This window comes from Meleagris gallopavo, chromosome 4 (assembly GCF_000146605.3).
Source record: "Meleagris gallopavo isolate NT-WF06-2002-E0010 breed Aviagen turkey brand Nicholas breeding stock chromosome 4, Turkey_5.1, whole genome shotgun sequence".
Taxonomy (NCBI): Eukaryota; Metazoa; Chordata; class Aves; order Galliformes; family Phasianidae; genus Meleagris; species Meleagris gallopavo.
Genome location: NC_015014.2, coordinates 62,568,457 through 62,580,742, shown reverse-complemented (window position 1 = coordinate 62,580,742; position 12,286 = coordinate 62,568,457).

Genomic DNA, 12,286 nt, shown 5'->3' with positions numbered 1-12,286 from the left:
AGTTAATGTATCTAAACTACATATTGATAACATTGTTATCAAATAAAATCTTTAAATTTTAACTTATATATTTTCTTTTTCCTAGAAATCTGAAGGAACTAGTCACTCCTAAAATGAGAAGTAATGACGAAGATGAATACAAAGAAGTCAATATTCTGGGATCTTGTTTGTAAAAATAATAGAAAAGTGATGGCTAGGGACAGATAGGTGCAAAGGATCATATTTTGATTCAAATATTCTCCTTAGCAGGAGAATCAATACTGCTGCAAGTCTGAGGCACAGATACAAAGGCACACAGCTCATTGGCTTCCAGGGTCATGCAAACATGACCTTGGTTTGCAGCAGGAGCTCTCAAGCTTTTCTGCTTCTTGAAAGCTGTCCACAATGCATGGGCTGCAAGAGAAGCTGAGATTGTTGTGGGGCTGCTTCAGTTGTGGATGTGGAACACCTGATATTATACATAGCCACTGTTTTGAACACGTGGTCTCACAGACGTGGTGTAGGCACACTTACCCCAAGAGGCATGCCAGCTGGCACTGGATCTGATCCAACAGAAAACATGACAAGTGGTGCAGATGTGTTAGCATTTCTTCTGATAGACACTCTCTCCAATACATATGCTGTGTGGCTGAAAGTAATACATGATTTTAGAGATGATATCATTCACATGATGGATCATGTCATTTATTTGTTAACCCAAAGAGAAAACTTAGAAATGGCTGATTTTTCACTGAGTTCTTTTCTCCTTTTTTTCTTTTTATTTCATAGTAATGGTCAATTGCATTATGGTTTATAATCATCTTTTAATTAATATGCCTGTAAAACTGACATTGGACATATTTCAAAATAAGCAAGATTGGAAACACTGCTAAGAGTATTGACTGATAATTAATTGAGTGGTATTAATTGTAGTTTAAAGATGATTTCCTTGCCATCTAGGAATCACTCCAAAGGAGTAAAGAAGGTGAGATGAAAGCAATACATGATGACACAGCCAGCAAACTATAGGAAAATCCATAGATCCTTTTCTGTGTGATGTTGAGCAACATTCACTCCTGTCATCATCAAGCGGTGCAGAACCTCCTGTAACATGGTGGGAAAATATTCATCAGGCAGCCTTGCAGAATGGAACTGCTGTTGTACCATGTGGGACAGTACATTTAAATACCATCAGTGTCAAGGATAATTCATTCATGTTTCTGCTCCCAAGTTCTTGCTTATATTAATTTTAAAATGACAGGTGTCAGATTTCCTGCTTTACAAAGAAAACTTCAGTATTTACAGATATTAATTATTATTATTTTGCTTGGAGAAGAGTAGACTCCAGGGAGACCTCATTGTGGTCTTCCAGTAATTGAGGGGATCTTATAAGCAGGAGGGAGTCCAACTGTTGCATGGTCTGATAGTGATAAGACAAGGGAGAATAGCTTTAAACTCAAAGATGGGAGATTAGGGTTAGATGTTAGGTGGACGTTCTTTACTCAGAGGGTGATGAGGTGATGGCACATGCTGCTCAGAAAAGCTGTGGATGCCCTATCCCTGGAGATGCTCAAGAGCAGGTTGGATGGGGCCCTGGACAGTCTGATCTGGTGGGTGACAACCAGCCCACCAGAGATGGTTGTCACCCACCAGAGATTGGGGTTGAGATTGGATGTGCTTTAAGTTCCCTTCCAACCCAAGATATTTTATGATTTAATCACTATTCCCTGCCACCTTCCTGGTGTTGCAAAACCTCGAGTAGGTTAGGAGTTGTATTTGAAGGATGCTATAAAATGTTGGAAACATTGCATATTCTAGCAAGTAGAGGCAAAAGGATTGATATGGTAAATGTTTATAAATATCTGAAGGGAGCTAGGAGGCAAATGCATGAGGTCAGGTTCTTCTCGGTTGGGGTAGCGATAGGACAAAGAGTAACAGTCTAAAACTTGAAAATAGGAAGTTCTGTACTAACATGTGGAAGAACTTCCTTATGGTAAGGGTGATGGAGCACTGGAATATGTTCTGCATGCCAATCTGTGTGACATATTGTAGGGTGTTTGCGTTAGCAGGGGGTTAGACTGAATGATCTCTTCCAGGAATGAGGTCTCTTTCAACCCCTGAAATTCTGTGATTCTATGCCTAGGTGTTTAATGCACTATTTTGAGTTACATGCTCTGTGAAGGGCTTCTGGAAGTTGCAGGGAAAGGATGTGTTGATCTTTGTGGTCCTTTTGCAGTTATGTTCTTATCTTCACAAATGCAAGAGAAATCAGAATTTTCCCCTGGGGATGGGTAATATATAAGAGGGAGAGAGAACACGAAGGATGACGGTAGAACCTGAGAACCCAGAGCCCAGAACATGTATTGAACACAAGGGTTGTTCCTGGAGAGATGCTAGATGTTTATACAAGTACAGGAAAACAGAAACTACTTGTGCAAAGCATGTTTAGATTAAGAGACAGAAACTTGATACTCAAGATGTAGAAACAGAAAGGAGAAGTAATTCACAAGGCAGTAAAGCATTTATGACAGGAAAGACAAGAAAGGTGCAGAGGGGCTAAAGATAGAAAAAAAGATTTAAATTGTAATTTTTAAGAAATGTACTTGCACTTCATCTTAATTATTGATAATTATATACAATAGCAACTCCTGTAGTTGCTATAAGTAACTGCATGTTTCCACAGAGATGTGTACAAATTATATAATTTAAGATGCCATCCACAGAACAGCAAGTTTGGAAATTCTTGACTAACAGCAACTTCAGAATGTCAGAATGACCGTGCTAATTCTTACTCATTTGTTTTTCCATTTTCAAAATGCCACGTCACTGGAGACATGCTTATGGGTTCATATGTAGAAAATGAGTCAATTCTCCAATCAAAATCACAGTCCAAAGCATTTTCATGGCATTTTTCATGCCAAGCTCCATAGAGTTTATGTAGTGAATTTCAGTAGTGAATTCTCTTGTGTTGTTCTGCATGAGAAAAGCTCTGACTTGTATCTTGTATTTTATTAACGAACTCAGACAGGGTCGTACTTACTTTTTCAACATTTAAAATAATTTATTCCCAGAATATTTATTTACCTGTAGTTTTACAGTTTACTTTTCACTATGTATTTAAGCAAACAGAGTAAAAAAATAAAAAATAAAAAATAAAATAAAATAAACATGGCTGAAGACTCAATACATCACATGGAACTTTTACCTATGGTTTTTGTGGAACAGAAGTCTCAGGGACTCTGAGGAAAAGCTGCCACCTGAGCCAACACAAACAAATTAATTTGGGGATCACAGAGTCTCTCTTTTTTCTGAAGCAGTTAATACTATCTTATTTTACTCTTCAGTCACCACTCACTGACTGGGGAAGGCTTAATCCCTCTGAAAAACAAAACAAAACATTTCTAAATTTCTGTTCCCTGACTGAATTTCTGTCTTTTTCAACTTCTTCCCAGCATGTCTAGTCACCGGCTATATTCTTTAGTGGTACCTTCATATTCTGAATGCTGACTTTAGGTTTTCCCCAAAACTACTGTAATACAGAACAGTGTTTTGGTTGTTTGTTTTCGTTTTCCCAAAATAGGAGGAGAATAGTTAAGATTGCTTGGCACTTTGAAGCAGCTCACCTCACCTTCCACTGTATCTATTATTCAGCATACTGCAAGATAAGATGATTTGTGCCAAATAAAAATAAATAATGCATGGTTTCTGTGGAAAAATGTAGAACAAGAAATACTATGCTTATGAAGAAAATGGACCAAAGGAAAAAGGGAAAAAGATTACTTATCAAATATCTGCAGATACAGAGTAGTGCAATTTCCTTTCAGTACCCAAAGGGAGGCTATAAGAAAGAAGGAGACAGACTCCTTAGCCAGGACTGTTGTGACAGGACAAGGGAAATAGTTTCAAACTAAAAGAGGGGAGATATAGACTAGATATAAGAGAAGAGTTTTTTACAATAGGGATAGTGAGGCACTGGAACAGGCTGCCCAGAGAGGTGGTGGATGTCACACCCCTGGAGACAACCAAGATCAGACTGGATGGGGCTGTGAGCACCTGATGGAGCTGCAGGTGTCCCTGTTCCTTGCAGGAGAGTTGGACTAGATGGCATTTAAGGGTCTCTTCTAACTCAAACGATTCTATGATTCTATTCTGTAAGTTTAGAAGTCACAAAGTATTCGTAGCCCAGTAATTGGGATAATCCTTATAACAGTAACAAAAACATACATTAGAAAAAGAAAGAAGCATTGTATTCAGAGAAAATTAATTATTTCCCCTCTCTAATGCAAAATTCAGCCTGAATTCCGCGCTTGCTAAAGAACAAAATGTAAACTTAATCTCTCATACTCTCCCAGGACATTTCTGACTGCTGGTGAAAAGCCAAATGTGCTAAATTCTTAACATTAAACACAAGATTAATTCCAGATAAACACCAGGAACTGATGCATTATCTTCAAGATCTATTAATTATTTATAACTTACATCTATTTCTGTCAAGAAATCAACCTGATTTTTACTTTGTGAAAGTTTTTTACCTTCTTTCTATGAAAGCTGTCTACATAATGGTAGCTACTTTTAAATACGAGACCCATATTCAATTATCTTTTATTATTCAGTATTATTGCAGATTGCAATTATGATCAACAACTTACCTTGTAGGGTTTGTGTAAGGTTTGCATTCTAGGGTGGACAGAAGAGAAGTCCAAAGGTAATAGTCGACATTTTCAGATGTAGACACATTAAAATTTGTATAGGGATCAATCCATACTGCATATAAGAATTCGGAAAATTCCCATTTAAAGTAAACACAGAGGATAGGGAAAGTCCAATTGTTTCTGCACAAGAACTGATTAAATAGGTCAGGAATACATAAACTGGAAGATATATGACTAAGGAGAAATACAACAGAAACATATTTCAAATGGGAGGGAAAATTAAACTGAGCATGGTTGTGCATTGCCACCTCCTATAAGAAGATCAAGAAAGCCTAAATGTAAAGATCAGATGAAAACTAGAGAGCTCCTTATTAAAGAATATACAACTGCTAAAATTTTATCTTGGTTTAGGAGGAGACCATCCAAATTCATCGAAGGAATCTGCATTAATAAGTTTTAAGAAAAAAAAATACACACTACTGGAAATGAAAAGTAGTCTACAGCAACATCATTACAGATCTGTCTTGTTCTGATAGGATTTTCTATCAAGCATGAAAATGATTTGGAAAATGTGACCACTAAATCTGGATTTAATGTGAAAGACAGAAGAAATAATTCTAAGCGTGATGTGGCCAAAGCAGTCTGAGCAGTAACGATTTTTAACCAGAACATTTTGGATGGATTCAAAGGGATTTCTGAGAAGTAGATGCAAGATCATGACTTCAGCCCACTGAGCACAAGGAGTACGGTCGTGTAAAATATTCTTTTTTAGTCAGCCACTGGAGAACAGGAAGATGTCAGTAGGTGAGAGCCAAGGCACAGCCAAGAAGACAAAGGTAAAAGAAAGAGGTGGCTTTAGACATTCACACATTAAGTGACTGTGTGGATGTAATGATCTCTCCCCATGGCAGCAAAGTCTGGGGAAAAAGATGGGACCACTACATATGTATTGAAGACAGTGAGTCTCAAGAAGAAAGAAAAGACATGCTTTGTTTTCTTTATTACACACCAGGTTTCTAAAAAAAATATCTAATTTTAGCAAGGTAAATACCAATATGTACTGCAGAAGATAATTGTTTCTAGATTATAATCATAAGACAGTGGTTAGAGACATAAGTATTCTTTATGTTGCTTTAGGAAAGCATGCATTTATGTTTCCAGATCTATATTATCCAAACTGAAATTGGATTTTTGAAATATTTGCCAGTGGTCAACTCCTTCAATTCTGTGTCCAAGCCATGCATTAGTTGTTAGATCTGTGCAATGAAGTGCAACCAGCTACTGCTTCCCTCTGGCCACTGAATTATTAATTGCTGTTTATCTCAGAATTTGTCAGTCTTTGGAGGATTTCATTAAAAAAAATGACACAATGAGAATGAATACTTGAGATACCAAGTCCTCTACTTCCAGGCCTCTTATTCAGACACATCTGTTCACGTAGTAATGTAATTTCAAAAGCATTAAGCTCTGTATTAGAACAGCTTTACAACTATGAATCTCTATGAAAATAGCAATTCAAAGGTGTGACACAAAATTGATTAAGCCATAAAGAATGTACACTCTAGGCACAATTTTTGGAAGAGCATGAAACATTTCTTAAGAGTTCAGCACTTCAATTCCTTTGATAATCGATTGGTAGTGAGAAAAAAAATATGTTGTTTGGTTTTAAAACCCATTTTTCTTTAGGCCTGCAAGCTCTGCTCCAGTTAAAATTTGGCTCTGTTTGAAAACTCAGGTACATTGTATGCAAATCTCTCTCAATGTTCTCTGAATCTGATTTAATATCTCAAAAGGAACAGTCTTTGAGCACATTATTTTCCAGTGCTCAATTCATGCTTATTTGTGCTTCCAGGAGATTAACATGATGTAAAACACACAGTGCAGAAGTAATGAAATGCTGTTTACTTGCTAAGCTATTACAGAAAAATCTATTGTCATCCAAGAAGGAAATACTATTTCATGTAAAGTTTTCCCGAGTGTAAAGACATGAGCAGCAGCAAAACCAAAACTGACTGATTCAAGTTTCAGAAAAAGTTCTTATTGCAACAGTAACAATAAATTGGAGTAGTTCATCTCTGATTTACATTTGACTTGATGATACACTTTGAAATTCCAAGGCACTAATTTCATTGTCACATGAGACAGAAATTACCAGTTGCTAAGTTCACCAGGAAAACATTCCCCAAGAATCTTTATCATAAGTACATTCAGGAGTATCCTTGTTCACTTTCTTGACGCCCCTAAGAACAATTATGTAAGATAGAGGACCATAATTTGATTTAGATTCCCCTGGTCCATCAGTGCAGTTTTTTTCATGTGATCCTGAGGTTGTTAGAACTGCCATGTAACTTTCACTGCTGAAATAATCCTTGCTCCATGGAAGGTTCATGACATAACATCATGTTAGAATTTGTGCACTTCAGCAAAAACTTCATCACAGATGATAGCTACTAATTGAATCTTGCCTATTGCCTGGTAATTTAAAGACGCATCTGCATCTGACCATTTATTAGACGTGCTTATTTTAGCTCCAGCTTGGGCTAAGAATATGTAGATGATAACAATATCAGATCCGTGTGAGAATCACATTTGTTAACAGTGCTACATCATCTTCTTCAAACTATATTCAATTTTTTGAATTTTGCCTAAGTGAGAAAAACAGCAAATGAACAGCAGCAAGAATACAAAATCAGGAGAATCACCTTACCCTCCAAACTGTCATGTCAGTAAAAGCTTCAGAGATACAGATCAGCTTGATTAAATCTTTGTTACAGAAATGTGTTGGCTTGTGCCAGTTTTGTTCTCTGCCTTGAATATTTCTGTTAGAAAATCACTCCAGAATCACACAATTATAAACTTGTATTCATATTCACAATTAATGGAAGTACAGACCACATCTACCCATCCATATCTACATTACCTTCAGCTTAAATAGCCTTTCATTTGCACAACTATCACTTACTGCTTGTACAGCCTGCCTATTCCTACTTAATGTATTTATAGAAGACAATATCCTTTCTCAATCTTCCCATATCCATATTGTTAGAAGAGATAAGCCAGGGTCTTAATTCAGAAAACAGTCCTGTACCTCCCTTATATACAAAATTGAAGTACATATCAACTAAAACCCTCTAACTGAAGAAGAATGGTCTAAATTAAAATAGCTATCCATGTACCACCCACATAGGATGGAAGTGAGGTCACTGCACCCATAGTCCATAAGACCAAACTGAGAGGAGCAGCTTCTGGAAGATTTCATGACTTACAGTTGAGAAAATAGATTTGTGCATTGCTCTAGCTAAACACAGCTACAGGCAGCACTGAAAGGCTTCAGATATGGAAGTGTAGAAGCAGAGATTCCAGAATATCTGCACGAGATGCTAATCTGATCTCCCTATCCCTATTTCAACACTTAAGCCCGTTATCATCATTTTTTCTTCCCCAGTTACTTTGAAGACAGGGAGAGAGACAGAACTGTGGTGGCATTTAGCTGCCCATCAGAGTGAAACCACACATCAAAGTGAATTAAATTGAAAAGGACTCGTTTTGTAGACTGTTGCATTCGTTTCCAAGTACACTGACAAATAAAATGTCCCTGAAGTGTAAATTCAGGGATGTTATCTATAAGGAGGGGCCATCTTAAACAGGTCTCAGGAGAGGGCACTCGTCATTTTATAAGATACTTGGAAGAGCCAAATTTATGAGAAATTCTGACACTTCAAACCAGGAGGCTGACTAAAGGAAAAACATTCACTGCTCAAGCACAGATGAAATAAGGTAATGCACCATGAAAGAACAAAAAACTTGTAACACTTACAGATTAACTGCACAAGAGTTTTCACAGACTGAAAAACACTGAAGGAATCACTTGAATTTCAAATGCTGAAGTATATCAAAGAGAAAAGATGAAAAAATAAGAAAACAAGAAGAATTTTTATGATATGGGGCATGCAGTTTTGTCCCTCAACTTAGTCTAATCATCAGACATCTGAAAAAAGAAGTAATGCAAGACAATAAAGTAATGGATAAGTAAAAGGGACAAAAGCAGCGTGTAAGTTCAGATTTTCTGCTCTGTTATGGTATTAGAAATAAGAAGAATGTAAAAGGAGCAATTATTTAGATTGAAATTTCCTTCACAGAATTAAATTGCTAACATTGATCTCTCAAGTGTCCTAAATATACCACAATCAACTCTTGGGCATTTGGTCTAAAGTTTCTGATCAAGAGTAATGTGGGTGACAAATCAGTGCTGGGGTTCCCAGGCCTGGATGCACTACTCTAGAAGGGGCCTCTTAAGAGCAGAGGGAGACAACCACCTCTGTTAAGCTGCTGGCTGCCCATCTTTTGATGCAGCCAGGATTCTGTGGCCTTCTAGCTGCAAATGCACACTGCTGGCCCATATTAAGCGTTTTGTCTGCCAGAACCCCCAAGTCTTTCTCCACAGAGCTGTTCTCAGTGAATTCTTCCAGTCTGTACCCATATCTGGGATTACCCCAGTCCATATGCACCTCCTTACACTTGGCCTTGCTGAACCTCATTAGATTCACGAGTCATTTTTTAAGCTTGTCTGATCTCCTTTGGGACATCCCTTCATTCTGTTGTATCAACTGCACCTCTTAGCTTGGTGTCATTTGCAAACTTGCTGAGGATACATTCGATCCCACTATGTCATTGAAAAAGATGTTGACAAGCACTGGTCCCAGGCTGGACCCAGGGGCAACACCACTCGTCACTGGCTTCCACCTGGACATGGAGACATTAACAATAAGCCTCTGGCTGCAGCCTTCCAACCAATTCTTTATCCACCAAATACTTCATCCTTCAAATCCTTATCTCTCCAAGATAGAGATAAGTCAAACTAGTTCGCAAATAAAAAGCAATCAATCACATCCAGGGGGAAAAAAAAAAAGGCATTACCACAGAAAAAGCCATTATGGGAAAGGCAGAACAAATGTTCCATTTTTAATTCTGTCTTAGCACTACCTTGAAAATGAATAATGCCTGATTATCACTTTTATAATTTTTTTTTTTTTTAATCAGCTGAGTTAAGACTACACCCAAACGAAAACAAATTTTGATTTTTCAGTTTGCTCAGTGGACCTAAATAAAAGGGAACAATTTCATTCTCAGAAAAGCATCCTGCTGGCTGGAATTGGATTAAGTAATTTCAAAACAACTGGAAGGTTCCAAGAAGGATAGATATAGTGCTGAAATACTCTATGAAGGCAATAACCATACCTATCTTCAAAAAGAAGGGGAAGACGAGCAACTGAAGAGAATGTTGTTTAACAAATTATTTCTTAGCAAGGAAAAAATAAGAACTAACACAGAGTTGTCAAAAGTATTCTTCTCTACTAAAAAATAAATAGTTCTTCTATATCAGTATAATACTTTTTGTGGATGGCAAGACAAAGTAGATATCATATATTTAGGTTTCACTAAGCCTATTAACTTTACTATGGGACAGACTTCCAGGGAAATGTGCTCTAAATGAAAATGCTAAAAAAGAGTTTGACTTCTGATTTCCAGACAGTAATTCATTGGATTCACTGACAAAATTGAAAGCTGTGTCAAGCAGGGTTCTCCAAGAAGTCTGTACAATATTTTAATTTTTAATCTGGATGATGGATGTTCAGTATGCCTATTAAAAGTACAGATAATACAAAGCTAGCAATGACTGTGCCGAGGTTATGAGATTGGATAACTACTGAATAATGATCTTGACAAGTTGGGGAAATGGTCCAGCATCTGAATTTCAGCAAATGCAAGGTTCCAAAGATAAAGAGTCATCAAGTGAGTAGGACTGGGAACAACTGACCATGTAGGTCTTTTGCAGAAGTGTCTTTCAGAAATAGAGTACAGAAAGAAAGAAAGTCCAGAGAAAAGCCTTGCGACTGAAATGTCTGGAAAATATTGCATTTGCTTTCATGAGAGGAGCAGTTGAAGGAATCAAAGCTGTTGGAAGATTGACAGGGAACTGTCAGTCATCTGAATTTTTGAAGACGCTTTAAAGTCTCACAAGAAAATTTTCAAGTTCTTTTTGCAAAAAGAGTAACTTATAAATTATTCTTCACATCTGTGATAGATAGGACAAACAGATAGAACATATCTGTTCAGATAAGACACTACCAAAATTATTTAATTACAAGCACTGATTTATAGGGCATTTCAGTTCATTGCTTGTGGAAATCGTAGTTTTCACCCAGGAGGTCATTTTAAAGGTCAGACAAATATCTGTAAAGAAGGGTAAATGTATTTCTGATCCTGTCCATGGGTAAGGAATAAAGTAAATGACCTTTGGCGGTCATTTTCAGCCTTGTTAACCACAGTTATTGACAGATTGACACTTACGAGCATCTCAAGTATTTGCCAGAATAAGTTCTACTCCTAGGCAACGTTTAAGAACACTGTACAGATCTCATTCCCTCTTTCTTGGAGTCATTGCACAGTTATCAAAAAACTGAAAACAGCCTGGACTTACGTCATGTCAGTTGTCTCATGGTAACTAGTTCCAGGTACTCTCTTGCTACAAGGGCAATGCAAGGTAGTTTACATGCTTTGAAAATGAAATTATCTAAAATTTTCTTTTTTTTTTTTTTTTTTTTTGAGAATAAAAGCATTAAAGTTAACAAGTTCCATGGGGCAGTCAATAGTTTCTATGTGCATAACCTACCTTATCTCAATGTAATTTATTCATGTAGCCTACCCTTGTGCTCAATAGAAATATAAAGTAATGAATTCCAGACTCACCCAGAATAAATAATTAATTTGACTTGTAATACCATACTGAACTTTTCAGCACACACCTGAACAAGTATCAGACTGCTCAAAAAAATACAGCAGAGGTGGGGAATAGCTCTAGTGAGTCTGCATATGAGTCACCCCTGTTGGAGGTCACCCATCTATTTCCACTTCACCTGTGCACTGCTGCTGCTGTTACAGTTTGTCAGCTACATTTCTTTCGCAGCATAAGATGCTTCTCTGTTGCAGTAAATATAATAGTATATTTTATTATATTTGCGTATCAAATGTTTTAAAAGGAATTTCACATAGTGACAGTGACAAATTGCATACAAGAAACAAAGAGTAGCATGTCTATTTACTAGTAGGAATCACTCAAGTTAAATAGCACAAAACTCCTTAAAATCTGTGGGCAGGCACTGCATTGTAAAATTATTATTGACATTCACATCATATATTATTATCCTGTAACATGACCACCAACAAGTAGGAGTACATACTACCTGTAAAAAACATCCAAGAAATTTAGCAAGTATGTTTTTTCTTTTGTTCAAAGAGCTTTCTGTTTGCAAGGAAGAGGCCCTCAGAGTGAAAAGTATTCAATACAGAACTGTCATTCTGCTTAGAAAGCAGCTAGTTTTTCATATGTAAATTCTCTGGTGTGTTTTGATTTTTACTTTTTGAAAGTGTATTGTTCCATGTATAGAATGAATATTTTTGGAACAGTTACGTAACATTAAATTTAACCTTGGTGAATACTTCTTTGGTTTCCTGAAATACTGCTGCTTCATTTTAGGTCTTCTGAAATGACAGATTCATAAATGTCCAAAGGCCTTTATATATCAACTAGTTAATATAAGATATCACCATGATTAATGAATGAGATTTCTTTTTTTTTTTTTTTAATAGCACTT